Source organism: Eschrichtius robustus, chromosome 6 (genome assembly GCF_028021215.1).
Source record: "Eschrichtius robustus isolate mEscRob2 chromosome 6, mEscRob2.pri, whole genome shotgun sequence".
NCBI lineage: Eukaryota > Metazoa > Chordata > Mammalia > Artiodactyla > Eschrichtiidae > Eschrichtius > Eschrichtius robustus.
In genome coordinates, this window is record NC_090829.1 from 16,439,322 (window position 1) to 16,454,093 (window position 14,772).

At 43.6% G+C, this 14,772-nt stretch overlaps 1 pseudogene; it reads right to left on the minus strand.

The window, feature by feature from the left end:
* Window positions 1-5,497: 5,497 nt before the first annotated feature.
* On the minus strand, window positions 5,498-6,820 carry LOC137766727 (transcriptional enhancer factor TEF-4 pseudogene; annotated as a pseudogene).
* Window positions 6,821-14,772: the final 7,952 nt, after the last annotated feature.

Here is a 14,772-nt window from a genome sequence, read left to right on the forward strand (position 1 = left end):
CTTTCTATCATTACTCTGAATTCTTTTTCAGGTAGACTGCTTATTTCCTCTTCATTTGTTTGGTTTGGCGGGTTTTTACTTTGCTCCTTCATCTGCTGTGTATTTCTCTGTCTTCTCATTTTGCTTAGCTTATTGTGTTTGGAGTCTCCTTTCTGCAGGCTGCAGGATCGTAGTTCCCATTGTTTTTGGTGTCTGCCCCCAGTGGGTAAGGTTAGTTCAGTGGGTTGTGTAGACTTCCTGGTGGAGGGTACTAGTGCCTGTGTTCTGGTGGATAAGGCTGGATCTTGTCTTTCTGGTAGGCAGGACTGCATCCAGTGGTGTGTTTTGGGGTGTCTGTGACCTTATTATGATTTTAGGCAGCCTCTCTGCTAGTGGGTGGGGTGTGTTCCTGTCTTGCTAGTTGTTTGGCATAGGGTGTCAAGCACTGTAGCTTGCTGGTCATTGAGTGGAGCTGGGTCTTAGTGTTGAGATGGAGATCTCTTAGAGAGCTTTTGCCATTTGATATTACATGGAGCCAGAAGGTCTCTGATGGACAAATGTCCTGAACTCGTCTCTCCCACCTCAGAGGCACAGGCCTGACACCTGGCCAGAGCACCAAGACACTGTCAGCCACTCAGTCAGAAGAAAAGGGAGAAAAAAAAGAAAGAAAGAAAGAATAAAATAAAATAAAGTTATTAAAATAAAAAATAATTATTAAAAATAAAAAAATTAAAAGTAATAAAAAAAAGAAAGAAGAGAGCCACCAAATCAAAAAACAAATCCACCAATGATAACAAGCACTAAAAACTATACTAAAAGAAAAACAAAAACAAAATGGACAGACAGAACCCTAGGACAAATGGTAAAAGCAAAGCTATACAGACAAAATCACACAAAGAAGCATACACATATGCACTCTCAAAAAGAGAAAAGGGCATACACACTCTCAAAAAGAGAAAAAGGAAAAAAATATATATATCTATATATTAAAAAAAAAGGAGGAAGAGATCAACCAAATTGATAAACAAATCTATCAATGATAATAAACTCTAAACACTAAACTAAGATAAACATAAAACCAGAAATAAATTTGATGCAGAAAGCAAACCCCAAGTCTACAGGTGCCCGAAGTCCGCCACCTCAATTTTGGGATGATTCATTGTCTATTCAGGTATTTCACAGATGCAGGGTACATCAAGTTGATTGTGGAGATTTAATCTGTTGCTCCTGAGGCTGCTGGGAGAAATTTCCCTTTCTCTTCTTTGTTCACACAGCTCCTGGGGTTCAGTTTTGGATTTGGCCCTGCCTCTGCGTGTAGGTTGCCTGAGGGCATCTGTTCCCCGCCCAGACAGGATGGGGTTAAAGTAGCAGCTGATTAGGGGGCTCTGGCTCACTCAGGCCAGGAGGAGGGCGGGGTACAGAATGCGTGGCAGGCCTGTGGAGGCAGAGGTATGACGTTGCAACAGCCTGAGGCTCTCTGTGCGTTCTCCCGGGGAAGTTGTCCCTGGATCACAGGAACCTGGCAGTGGCGGGCTGCACAGGCTCCCAGGAGGGGAGGTGTGGATAGTGACCTGTGCTTGCACACGGGCTTCTTGGTGGCTGTAGCAGCAGCGTTAGCATTTCATTCCTGTCTCTGGTGTCCGTGCTGATAGCCACGGCTCGTGCCCGTCTCTAAGCTCTTTTAGGTGGTGCTCTGTATCCCCTCTCCTCGTGCACCTCAGGTACGTGGGGAGTTTCTTGCCTTTTGGGAAGTCTGAGGTCTTCTGTCAGCATTCAGTAGGTGTCTTGTAGGAGTTGTTCCACATGTAGATGTATTTCTGATGTATTTGTGGGGAGGAAGGTGATCTCCACGTCTTACTCCTCCACTATCTTGAAGGTCCCCTGCCACATTGTCTTGATAGTTATAGTACTTAGTAAGTCTTGAAATCAGGTAGGTAAGAACTCCAAATTTGTTGTTTATAAAAATATTCTTAACTATTCTAGATCCTTTGTACTCCTTTATAAATTTTAGATTCAACTCATGAACATCACATTGAATCTATAGATCAATTTGGGGGGATTTGATTTCTTAATGATATTGAGTCTTCCAATTCATGTACTCTGTCTCCATTTATTTAGTTCATCTTTAACTTCCTTTAGTGATATTTTGTAGTTTTGAGTACATGTCTGCACATTTTTTGTTAAATTTATTCTTAAATATATCATGCTTTTTCAGTGGTATTGTAAATGGAATTATAAAATTTCTGTTCGAATTGTTCATTGTTACTGTATAGAAATACTTCTGTTTGATTTTTGTATATTGACTTTGTATTCTGATATCTAGAACTTATTACTTCTAGTAACATTTTGTAGGCTCATTAGATTTTCTATGTACACAATTGTGTTATCTGAAAATACAATTTTACTTTTTAAAGGTTTATTAATTTGTATTGTGGTAAAATATATATAACATAAAATTTATCATTTTAACCATTTTAAAATGTAAAGTTCTGTAACATTAAGTACATTCACAATGTTGTGCAACAATTACCACCATCCATCTCCAGAACTTTTTCATCTTCCTCAGCTGAAACTCTGTACACAGTAAACAGTGTAGTTTTACTTCTTACTTTCCAATCTGAATGCCCTTTATTTCCTGTGCTTGTCTCTTACACTGACTAAGACCTCCTGTACAATGTTGGATAGAAATGATGATAGCAGACATTCTTTCCTTCTCCCTGATCTCAGGGAGAAAGCATTCCATCTTTACTATTAGGTATGAAGTTAGCTGTAGGTTTTTCATTGATGCTGTTTATAGGTTGAGGAAATTCCCCTCTGTTTCTGATTGGTTGAGAGTTTTTACCATGAATAGATGTGGAATTACGTCAAATGTCTTTTTTTTTTTCTTGAGACAGTCATGTTGTTTTTCTCTTTTATTCTGTCAATATGGTGGATTATGTTGATTGATTTTCAAATGTTGTCAAGTTTGCATTCCTGGGATAAACCCTACTTGTTCATAATACTTTACTCCTTTTAAATATTGCTAAACTTTCTGTGCTAATGTCTTGTTAGATATTTTTGTGTTTGTATTCATGAGGGATATTGGTCTATAGTTTTCTTTTCTTGTAACATCTTTGCTTGATTTTAGTAACAAGGTAATGCTGCCCTCATAAACCAAGTTGGGAAATGTTCCCTCCTCTCTTTTATAAAGAATTTATGTAGTACTAGAATTAGTTCTTTCTGAAATGTTCAAAAGAATCCATTAGTGATACCATCTAGGACTGCAGTTTTCCTTATGGAAAGAAATTTATTTACAAATTCAATTTCTTTAGTAAGCATATGATTATTCAGACGTTTTATTTCTCCTTTTCCAGTTTTGTTAAATTGTATTTTTCAAATGATTTGTTCATTTAAGTTGTCAAATTTATTGGCATAGAGTTGTTCCTAATATTCCCTTTCATCCTTTTAATGTCTGTAGCATCTTTAATGATGTGCCCTCTTTCATTCCTGATATTAGCAATTTGTGTCTTCTCTGTTTTCTTCTTGGTCAATCTACCTAACAGTTTATCAATTTTACTGATCTTTTAAAAAAAAACTAGAGGTTAAAAATTGATGTTCTTATCGTTTGTCCATTTTCATTGATTTTCACTCTCTCTACTTTGGGTTTAATTTGATCTTCATTTTTTAGCTTCTTAAAGTGGAAGCTTATATACTTGATTTTAGACCTTTTCAAATATAAACATATAAAGCTATTAATTTTTACCAAGTACTGCTCTAGCTACATTGGTCTAATTTTGATATGTTGTCTATTCATTTTCATCCACTTCAAAATATTTTCATGATTTCTTCTTTGACCCATAGGTTATTAGGAAGCTTGTTTTTTAATTTCCAAATATTTGGGGAATTTTCCCCCTAGATACATTTGTTACCAATTTCTAATTTAATTCTGAGTGGGCAGAGAACATATACTTCAATATTTTTATATTTATTGAGACTTGTTTTATGGCCCAGAATATGGTCTATACTGGTGAATGTTCCATGTGTACTTAAAAAGCATGTATGTTCTGCTATTTTTGGTGGAGTGTTCTATAAATGTTATGAAATCAAGTTGGCTAATTACTGTTCAAATCTCCTATATACTAGCCAGTTTTTCTGTCTACTTGTTCTATAAATTAATAGAGAAATGTTGAAATATCTAACTGTAATTATGGATAAAGTCTATTTCTCTTTTCAGTTCTGTTAGTTTTTGCTTCATGTGGTGTGAAGTTTTACTTTTGGGTACATAAATGTCTAGGATTGTTATGTCCTCTTGGGGAATTGACACTTTCATCATTATGAAATGTCCGTCTTTACCTTTGATAATATTCTTTGAACTAAAGCCTACTTAATTAATATTAATATAGCATTGTTAGCTTTCTTATAGTTAGTATTTGCATTTTATATCCTTTTCTACAAAAGACATTTTTACCTTTAACTTTTATGAGTCTTTATGATTAAAGTAGGATTCTTATAGACAGCATATAGTTGGGGCTGTTTTCTTTTTTTTAAATCCAGTTGGTATTTCACTTCAACTCCACTTTAGTTTTTAGCTATATGTCTTGTTTTATTTTTTAATGGTTGCAATAAGATTTACAATGTATATCTTTAACTTACCACAGTCTACATTTAAATAATATTATATCACTTCAGGTGTAATAGAGAAATTTACAGCAATATATTTAAGCCTCTAATCCTTTGTCCTATTGTTATCATACATATTACTTTTGTTATAAATCCTACAATATATTGTTATTATTTTTTTCTTCGAACAGCCAGTTATCTCCTAAATACATTTTTTTTTTTTTTTTTGGTAAAATAGCTTTATCCTCTGTCAAAACACAAACCAACACACTTTGAGGGGAGGGGAGGAGAAGGAGGCAACACAGTCTAGCCCCACGGCTCATTTAGAAGAGGACATGAGATTTAAAAGCCTCACCCCACTGCTTGCCCAGCTGAGAAAAAGTCACGACCCTAACGCCCACTTATAAATATCTCTTGTTATATTAAAAATATATATATATACTTCCAGGGCCCACCTGGCTCTACTCCTGCACAGAAAGGGTTAGCATTCAAAATTCAATATCAGGGTCCCGGGATGGGGCTGGTAAGGAGAGGCAGATTGGGAAGAAGGGGGTGCTGAAAAACAGAGAGGGACAAGCCAATGTGTTACTGGGGCCCTCCAAAACATCCAAAACAGAGAGAGAAGGGGGAGGTTGCCTGTCAGAGACAGAAACCAGTGCTGTCCCAGGGGTTGTCTCACTCCTGTCCCCAGTGTCAAATGCTCTGGAGTGATCTGTCCTTTCAGACACCCCTGTCAGGTCCCAATATCAGGATCCATCCTTCCTCTCAGTCCCAGCCCATTCGACTCACCACCGAGCTTTTAAGGTCCTAAGAGGGAGCAGCCCACCCCCACCCCCACCAAGTAAGAAGCGTGAGGAAAGCTGGAGGTCCTTCCTGGGAGGAAGGTATTCCGGGGGTGAGCCACTTCTGGGGTCCCCCTTCAGTCCCTGACCAGGCGGTAAATGTGGTGCTGGGCCCCCCGCTCACTGGTGGAGACCTCGAAGACATAGGCGGTGCAGAGCAGCAGTTCCTGGGTGTCTCTGTTTGTCACCATCTGGAGGATGGTGAAGTTCTCCAGGACACTGTTCATCATATAGCACTCGGGTAGCTGCCAAAGCTTGTGCAGGAAATTCACCAGGTGCTCACACATGGGTGAGCGCAGCAGGCGGTACACGAACCTCCCGTCCTCCAGCTGGGCACGCTGCGTCTTGGAGGAACAGGTGAGGGCCATGTGCTCCAGGCTCTCGTACTGGCTGCTCACTCCATAGAAGCCACCACTGCTACCGCCGGCCCCCACCTCCTCGCCACTCGGGCCCCAGTTCAGGTCCGCCCAGAACTTGACCAGGAAGAAGGCGTGGGGGGGCCCACGATCATACAGCTCCCGCAGATCACCCTTTTTCACAGGGAATTTGTCATAGATCTGCCGGACGTCCACACTCTCGAGGGGTGGTGCTCCGGGGCTGGGGCAGTGCTGGCTGATGTGTACAAACAGGTGCCTCTGGTAAGAGTCAGCTGAATCCGGAGGTTCCACAAAGGCCGAGAACTCCACCAGCTGCAACCGAGCAGTGCCCAGAGCCTGAGCCTGCCAGGCTGGGGGTGATGGGGCAGGTGAGGACAAAGCAGGAGGTGAGAGGGCTTGGGGGGGCTCGTACCCTGGGAGGTCAGTAGATGGAGGAGTCAGTGACAAGGAGAACGGTGTCTGCGAGAATGGCTTCTGGAATCTGGAACATTCCAGGGGGGCCCAGAACCCCCCGACCAAAACTGGAAAAGCTCTGGGGCCTGAGGACCAGCGGGACCAAGTTTGGCCTGCAGGGAAGGTGCTGAGATGAGCTGGGCTGAGGACATGGTGGCCATTGTCTGGAAAGCCTTGTCCACATTCAGGGCCTTGAGCTTGGACTGGATTTCCCTCGATTTCCTTCGGGCCAAAACCTGGATATGACTAGAGACCTGTTTGCGAGTTCGAGTCTTCCCTGTTCTCAGCTTGATGTAGCGGGCAATCAGTTCATTCCGACCATACATCTTGCCTTCATCGGACAGGATGATTTTCCGCTGGCCACAGGGTGAGTAGATGGCCAGGGCCTCCTGGAAGCTCTGCTCGATGTCTGGACTCCAGACACCCTCTGCGTCTGGGCCCCCGTCTCCGCCCGCCCCCTCACTGCCGCCAGTGCCCTCCTCGCTTCTTTCCTCACTTCCTGTCCAGCCGCTGCCATCGTCCAGGGGGACCCCAGCCCGGGGTTCCCCCATCTGGGCCTCCCGGCCTGGGGCTGGGGAGCCGCCCTAAATAAATTTTTTAATGAGGAAAAGGTATTTTATATTTACCCACTTATTTACTATTTCTGACACTTTTCATTCCTTTGTGTAGATACAAGATTCCATCAGAGTCATTTTTCTTCAGCCTGAAAAAGTTCTGTTTATATTTATAAAAATTTTCTATTTATATTTATAAAAAATATTATTTTGTAAAGTAGGTCTGTTGACAATGAATTCTCTCAACTTTTGTTTGTCTGAAAATATCTTTATTTCACCTTTAGTTTTGAAGCCTATTTTCACTTCTTATAGAATTCTGGACTGATTTGTTTTTTCTTTCAGCATTTAAAAAATACCATTTCATTGTCTTCTGGCTTGCATTTTTTTCTGATGATAAATTTATGGGAATTCTCATTTTGTTTTCTTTATGTTGTATGTCTTTTTTTTTTTCTCTGTCTGCCTTTAAGATTTTCTCCTTATCCTTGGTTTTAGCAATATGCCTTCATGTTGTTTTATTTGTGTATGCCCTTCTTGGAGGTTAGTAGAGCTAATTAGATCTGTGATTCAAAAAAAAATTACCAAATTTGGAAATATTTCAGACATCATTTCTATATGAACACATATGTTCAACCACTTGACTTGTTTTCATGGTTCACAAGTTCTATTACTTTTTTCAGTTTTTTTTTCCTTTCCATGTGTCAGTTTGAGAATTTCTATTGTTCCATCTTCAAATTCACTTGCATTTTCTTCTGCAGTATTTTATCTGATGGTAATTCCATTCACTAAACTTTTCATTTCAGATATTGTATATTTTATCCTCAGAATTTCTATTTGTTCTTTCTTAACCCTTCTATTTCTTTCTTCATTATGCCTATTTATGTTAACATATATATAATAGCTGTTTTAATATAATTGTTTGCTTATTCCAAAATCTCTGTCATTTCTAGGTATGCTTCTGTTGCCGATTTTTTTCCTAGTTATGGGTCACATTTTCCTGCATCTTTGTATGTCTAGTAAATTTTTGTTGGGTGCTAGGCATTGTCACACTAGCCTTTTTGAGTGGATTTTTTTGTTTTTCTCTTTAAAGAATATTGAATTTTGTTTCAGCATACACTTGGGGAATTTAGGATCAATTCAATTTTTTGAAGATTTGCTTTTAAATTTGTTAAGGCAGGTCTAGAGTCGCCTTTACTTTAGGTCTATTTTAGCTCTACTGTTAAGATATAACCCCCTATGGTCTCTACTAAGTGCCCTTGGTGTCCAGTGAACTCTCTTCCTTGGCTGGATCTATACTATCTCATATCCCTGAGTAAGCTCTGGGATTGTGTACCACAGATTCCCAGTACTTCTTTGCATAGCCTCTTGGAGTTTCACCCTAAGCATTCACAGCTTGGTTTTCAGCAATAGACTCAAGGAGACCACTATGTAGATCCAGGAACTCCTTCTTCCCATAGTTCTTTCCTCTCTAGTACTCAGCCCCATAAATTCCAGCCATTTCTGTCTCTCTGAACTCTGATCTCTGTCTGTTTAACTTGACAAGACTGTAATGTTATTCTGCACCACTGTCTGGAAAAGTGGCTCCTGACAGAAAGCCAGGGCAATTGTAGGGCTCACTGTGTTTCCTAATTCTCCTCGACCAGTGTCCTGCACTGCCTGTTGTCCTGTACTTGGAAACAGCAGTTTCATACATTTTGTCCAATTTTATCATTTTTTTAATAGTGGGAGGACAAGCCTGGTACCAGTTACTCTATCATGCCTAGAAAGGAAAGATGGATTTTTAAAAAGACCACATTCACAGCAGTGGTGATTCTAAACATTTTTTATAGAGCCACATACCAAGGGACTTTGGGAACTGGAAAGGACTTTGGAGAATCTGAGGTATGGAGATTTGACAATGGTAGCAGAGGCCCAGGATGCCAGGAAAAGGATCTCAGCAGAAAATCTGACAGTTTAATCTAGAACAATTGTAATTCCTGGTGTGCAGGCTGAGAATAGGATAGGAAAAGGATTTGAGTATTTTCTATCTAAACATTATTTGCTTCTTCTTGAAGCAGAGAACCCAATATAAGATGGACCAGGGACTTTTCTTCTAAGAACTGGGTCTCAACCCTGGGTACATATTAGAATAATCAAGGGAGTTTTTACAAATCCTGATGCTCAGAAGTACTGAAAAAAAAAAGTCAGTCTCTAGGTGGGTCCAGGCATCTGTATTTTTTAAGGCTATTTAGGTAATTCCATTGTGCTGCCAAGGTTGAGGCAACTGACCTAAGAAGCTCCACAGTCAGCATGAGGGCTGTAGTTCTTTCTCGTTGGGGAGCTGTATCAAATGCTCTCTCTGTATCAGATGTGTATCTCACCTACTTAACACCCTCTTCCTTTACTTTCCTGAGCATCTTCTCACCTTGCTGTTGTTCTGCTCAGAAGGAGGCACAGGTGATGAGACAGTGGGGAAGGCCAGGCAGGATGCATTGCAGTGGGAAGGAGGAGTGTGGATCCAGGAATGGCAAGGGAGGTGGGGGCAGAGAGCAGAGGATGCAGAGACAGAGGGGGTCTCCACTGCCCCTTCCCCTTCTCCTGCTTTCACACTTTCTTCTTATGCTCCAGGCCCATATGAGGAGCTGGGCAGCTAGGTTGGCGACTGCCCAAGGACTTCTGCCCACACTTCCTGGCCACAATTCTCCTTTCGGGGTGGTGAAAGGGCCCTGGAAGTCCCTTCCTATTTACCGAAGAAGTGTGGGCTTGTTTCTTGGGAACAGAATCCACAGACTTTCTGTGACGAGAAGCACCCTGGGTCAGAGCTCCTGCCCTGCAGCTGACTCCAGAGTGATCTGGCTCAGTTGCTTCTCCTCGGTGCCCCTCTGTTTCCCCGCCTGTAAAATTAGGGGACCACGCTGCATGGCTTTTCTGGTCTTCCATCTCTGACAGTTTGGACACGTGAAGGAGGCCTTGGGTTCCATTGGGAAGACTCCAGAACTAGACTCCAGAACTTCTCCTGAGATGTGTGGTGTCTGGTGGGTGCTGTCTCTGATCTCCCCTCCTGAGCATGCCTAGCTCAGAGAAACAGGTTGGAAATGGAAATCTTCGGCAGCTGAGAAGCTGTCAGGTGGATCATTTGATGTGTAACAAAGAATGCAGTGGAACTGGATCGTAGCATGGCCTTTTCTTTCTTTTTCTTTAAAACTGAGAAAAATGACTGCTTTGAAAGGGTCATGCTGGAGACAGACTAAATGTCTATTTTTATTTTTTTATTATTATTTTTAAAAATATTTATTTATTTATTTTATTTATTTGACTGCGCTGGGTCTTAGTTGTGGCACGCGAGATCTTCAATCTTCGTTGTGGCATGTGGGATCTTTAGTTGCAGCATGCAGAGTCTTTAGTTGCGGCATGTGGGATCTAGTTCCTTGACAGGGGATCAAACCCGAGCCCCCTGCATTGAGAGCGCGAAGTCTTAGCCTCTGGACCACCAGGGAAGTCCCTAAGTGTCTATTTTTAAAGGAACCATGCAGTACTACCACATGGTCTGGGGAGGGAGAGACCTGCTCTCTCAGGGCTGAGCGAGTGCCATGGAGTTGCCTGGGGATTAGGTGGGGTGAGGGTGGAGAGCCATATGGCAGGTGCCACAAGAGGTCCTCGGAGGACGTCTGGGAGCTGGGAGAAGCCAGCCAGCCAGACAAGGGGCTCGGCAGAAGGAGCCTGGCGCTGTCTGAGAAGATGCGTGGAGCAGCGGTGGAGGAGAGATTTCCGGTCATGGGTGAGGGGCCAGTGGCAGAGTTAGGTCTCTAGGCTGGGCCCCGCAGCAAGGCTCTGGTGGGGCTCAGCCCAGCCACCCAAGGAGACATGCCTTCACGTGGACATTAGGCAGAGGGGCAGCAGTGCTGGGGCAGAGGATGAGTGCGGAGGCTATCTGGAAGCATGTCTCCAGAGCCCACCAGGGAGCAGATTTCAGACAGCCCGGATTCCCTGACTGGGAGGACGAGGGCTGAGGTAGAACAAGACGTGGTCCTTCCTTTACAAGCTGGGGTGTGAGGGATGCTTCTTACAGCAGTACACAGATATACCACACAGAACAGGGCAAAGAGCTGACTGCGAGAGCAGAATGTGTAAGACCCAGTGCCTTTGGGTGTGTTTATAGAACTGCTGCTGTGATTATCACCATTGCTAACGATCCGTCATGGGAATATTTTCATGAACTGTGGCCCAATTTTATGGATCCTTTTGTTGACTTCTTCTGGGTAACAGGGGTACCACAGTCCAGGCCTGATCCTCAGATTTGAGGGGTCCAGGCCAAGAGTGCAAAGGGAGGCTTATGTACTGAAACGTTACAGATTCAGCTGACAACCAAAGTTAATAGCAATGGGAATGATGTAATACAATTGCAAAATGTTCCTTAGCCACCATATATACACAACTGCTGTGAATGCAGCACTAACTGAGAACATCTAGAAGCACACACTGGAACAGGAAGAGAACAGGAAAGTAGATGCTCAGTACGACTGGGAAATTATATTCTGTTATGTAAGAATCTATTGCATTCATACTTTCTGAGAGGAAGGATCAGGCAGGTTAATTTGTCTTTCTTGATCTGAGCACCTCATCTCCACCTAAGCACACTGCACCTCTCTGAGGCCGCCCCTTCACAGCAATCCGACAGTCACTTTGTTTTGAAGATTCAGGACAAAAGCTCTGGGGATAGGTTTTCCCAGGCTCTCAGTGGTGCTCATCACGGGGGTGGATGTTTGGATTTTGTGTTTGTAACATGTGGGGTGCTCAAAAGTATGGGGCCCCTCTCGCTGGGTTAGCATTGTTTTATTTCATTTTATTTTCTCTTTGGACCTTAGCTACAGAGATTTTAGTTCAGTGTACTCCTCATTTCACGATACAATATAATCCTTGGTGTGTCCAGGGGCCTCTTAACATTGGATGTAATATTCAGGATGAGTTTTTCAAAGAACTATTAAATTAGACTAAATATACTGCTAAGATGTTCTATTCTATTTTGAGAAATATGACTTAAAATTAGTTTAAGATAGATTCAGCTTAATTCTTGAACTTTTTATCAAAACAATTTTCAGGTGTTTTCTTTGATATCAGTTACTAAGCTCCTGAGGATCATAAGGATTGACACCATTGGGTGTAGATGGGTGTTTATAGAGGCGGGTGTCTAGATTTGCCCCAAGAAGAATATAGGGAACCAAGGAAGAGGAACTAAACTTGTGGGCTGGGCTGCCTGCCTGTGAGGATCGTGTCATCACTGGCCTGTCCACGTGGCCACTCCTGGCGGTCAGCCACTTCCTGTCGCCCTGTGGCTGGACTTCCCACCACTGAGCCCCCCCAGTTGTCATTCAGCCATCACAGCTGGCACCTCTTGAGCCTTGGCAAAGTTTCTGGTGTCTCCTCAAACCCCAGGGGCCTGCCTGCGCCCTCTGTGCCCACCGGCCCCATCTCAACCCTACTGTCTTCCCCAGAGGCCAAAGGCTCTGCTTATGGAAAGCCTCCCTTGGTGTCCATCACGGCAGTGGAGACTGGAACCGTGAGTGAAGCCACCAGCATGGCTGACCCTGTGGGCAGCCACTGGAGTGAGCCACGCAGCTCTCCCTTCAAGAGGGAAGGTTCCAGAGGAGCTAATAGGCTCCGGCTGCACCGCCCCCAGGATCCGTTGCTGTGTTACAGCCGAGGCCCCACTCTTCTGGGCAGCAACAGGCAATGACCACGTACATGACGGTCTCTGTCCAGTGCAGGGCTCCTCTCATGGGCAATCCTTGTTCCGGAGCTCCCAATGGGGCTGGCTGAGAGTTTCTGGGGGTTGTACTGCTCTGAGGCTCTTGCTGCTTAATTCTCCTTCCTTCCTTCTGTCTTTCATGGGGTCAGAATGGCACTGTGGTCTGAAGGCTCTCCCTGCCTCCCCGCCTTCTTCTCAGTCATCTCCTCCAGGAAATCCCTTGTCCTCCTAACTCCATCTTGGTGTCTGCTTCCTGGAGAAACTGAACTGATGTAACATGTGAGGAAGTCTGTGTGAGAAATAGCACATGTGGCTTTTCAGCTGTCAGCAGAGAGGGTGAAAACGGTTTGAGGGCGGGGCGGGTCAGCAGTGGCCTGCCCAGAGCCACTTGCCCCTGAGGGCATGGCTGGAGCAGGAAGTGAGATGGGGAGAGCTTTGCGCCTTTGGTTTCTGTGCCTCCGGCGATCTCCCCTTTTCTGGGTGGAGTATAGGGACCCTGGGGTCCAGGGCTGCTGCTCACCTTCTGCCTCTGGCTATTATTGGCCCCCATCCCACCCCCAACTCCTTGCAGGGTTTTTTTAACAGGTGGAGTGTGAAAGGGAAGAAACTGGCCTCATGACCCTCTTTTCATTTGGCCAACTTACCTACATATAAGTCATATCTGTATTAATTCCTGGTGCAAATATCTCTTAAATGTCTGTCTTCACCTCTACAATGTCATCTCTATGTGCAAAGGGGCCCTGTCTGTACTGTTCAGAGCTGATTCCTTGGAACCAAAAATGGTGTCTGAAACATAACAGCAACTCAGTAATGTTGGCTGATGAATAAATGAGTGAGTGAATGCAGGATGGACCATATTTTTATACTTCCAGTAGCTATAAAAGTGAGTGAAGAAATAAAAGCTTTCCCAATAGTTCAGTATTCTAGCCAAAAAATACACCCCTCCCATGGCTACCTTTCTAATGGGCATGGTCCCTGTGTTGGGTCTGGTTACCCTCTCGCGCCATCACTGAGCAATCCTTCCCTCCTGAATATCTGTCCCTGCCCTAGAGATGCCATTCCTGTATTTAAGATGTTGTTTAAAAAAAATTCCTTGCAGGAAGCCTCTTCCCCCACCCTCTGTACCCAGACTTCCCTGAGAAGCTAAAGCCAGCTCCACATTGGCCAGCGTGTTTAGAGTGCCTGGAGATTACTCCTAACTCAGGAAGGCCTGTGAGATGACATTCCAAAGAGTACTCCTCCCGTCTTCTTTCATTTAAATAATTACGGGTCTCTTCCTCCCGAGGTGCTGAAAGAAGTTTCCCATGGGGCAAAGTCCTTGGAAGGTGATCCAAGCCTGGCTTTGTTGATGTGCATGCATACTTTAAAAACCATCTTCTATCAATCATCTCAGGCACTGGGCACGCTAGCAAGCAATTATTTGTATATACCAAAAGGAAAAACGATAGTCACACTTGAGAGTTGAACTGAGCTCGAGGCTCTGGGCTTTCACAGTGGAGGAGGGAGGTCTCTGTCTATGCTTCCCTTCACAGAGGACCAGAGGAGAGCTAATGGGTTGAAAAGGCAGTAAGCATCCCATAGGCTGGGTGTTGCTGAGCCGTGGCTCCTTTAACAAATAAGGTCAGCTTGCTCTTGCGGAGTACGTTAGATGTGCTCACAGAGAGAGCTGGGCTCTGGATAAAGTCTTGTGTTCCCTTCCTCCTTGGTCACCTCAGGACACTAAACCAATTAAAGGGCAAGTTGCCATACCAGGGATGAGTCCTTTCAACACAAGAGTCTTTATAGCTGAGTCTCAGTCACTCACTTGCTCTGTTTTCCAGAAAACATTATGTTACGTAGGAGGAAATTTCTCCAAGAGCAAGGTGGGAAAGAGTAGGTTCAATCAATCATTTATTCATTCAACAAACGTTCATGACATGTGTACCATGTGCCAGGAATTGTTCTAAGAGCTGAGGATGTGGTAGTGAACAAAGCAGACAGGGTTGCTGCTCTCACAGAGCTTATGCTTTCATGGAGAGGAAAGACTAAAACAGGCAGAAAATAAATGAGCAAGACAATTTCCAATAGTAATGAGTTCTTGGGAGACAATAAAATGGATAATGTGACGGAGAGAATGGGCGCTCTCTGGGCACATGTTGAGGACAAAGTTGCTAATTTGGGTTGGTGGTCAGGAAAGAACTCACCAAGGACGTGCCATTTGAGCTAATACCTGAACAACCCCAAGAAGCCAGCTATACAAAGACTTA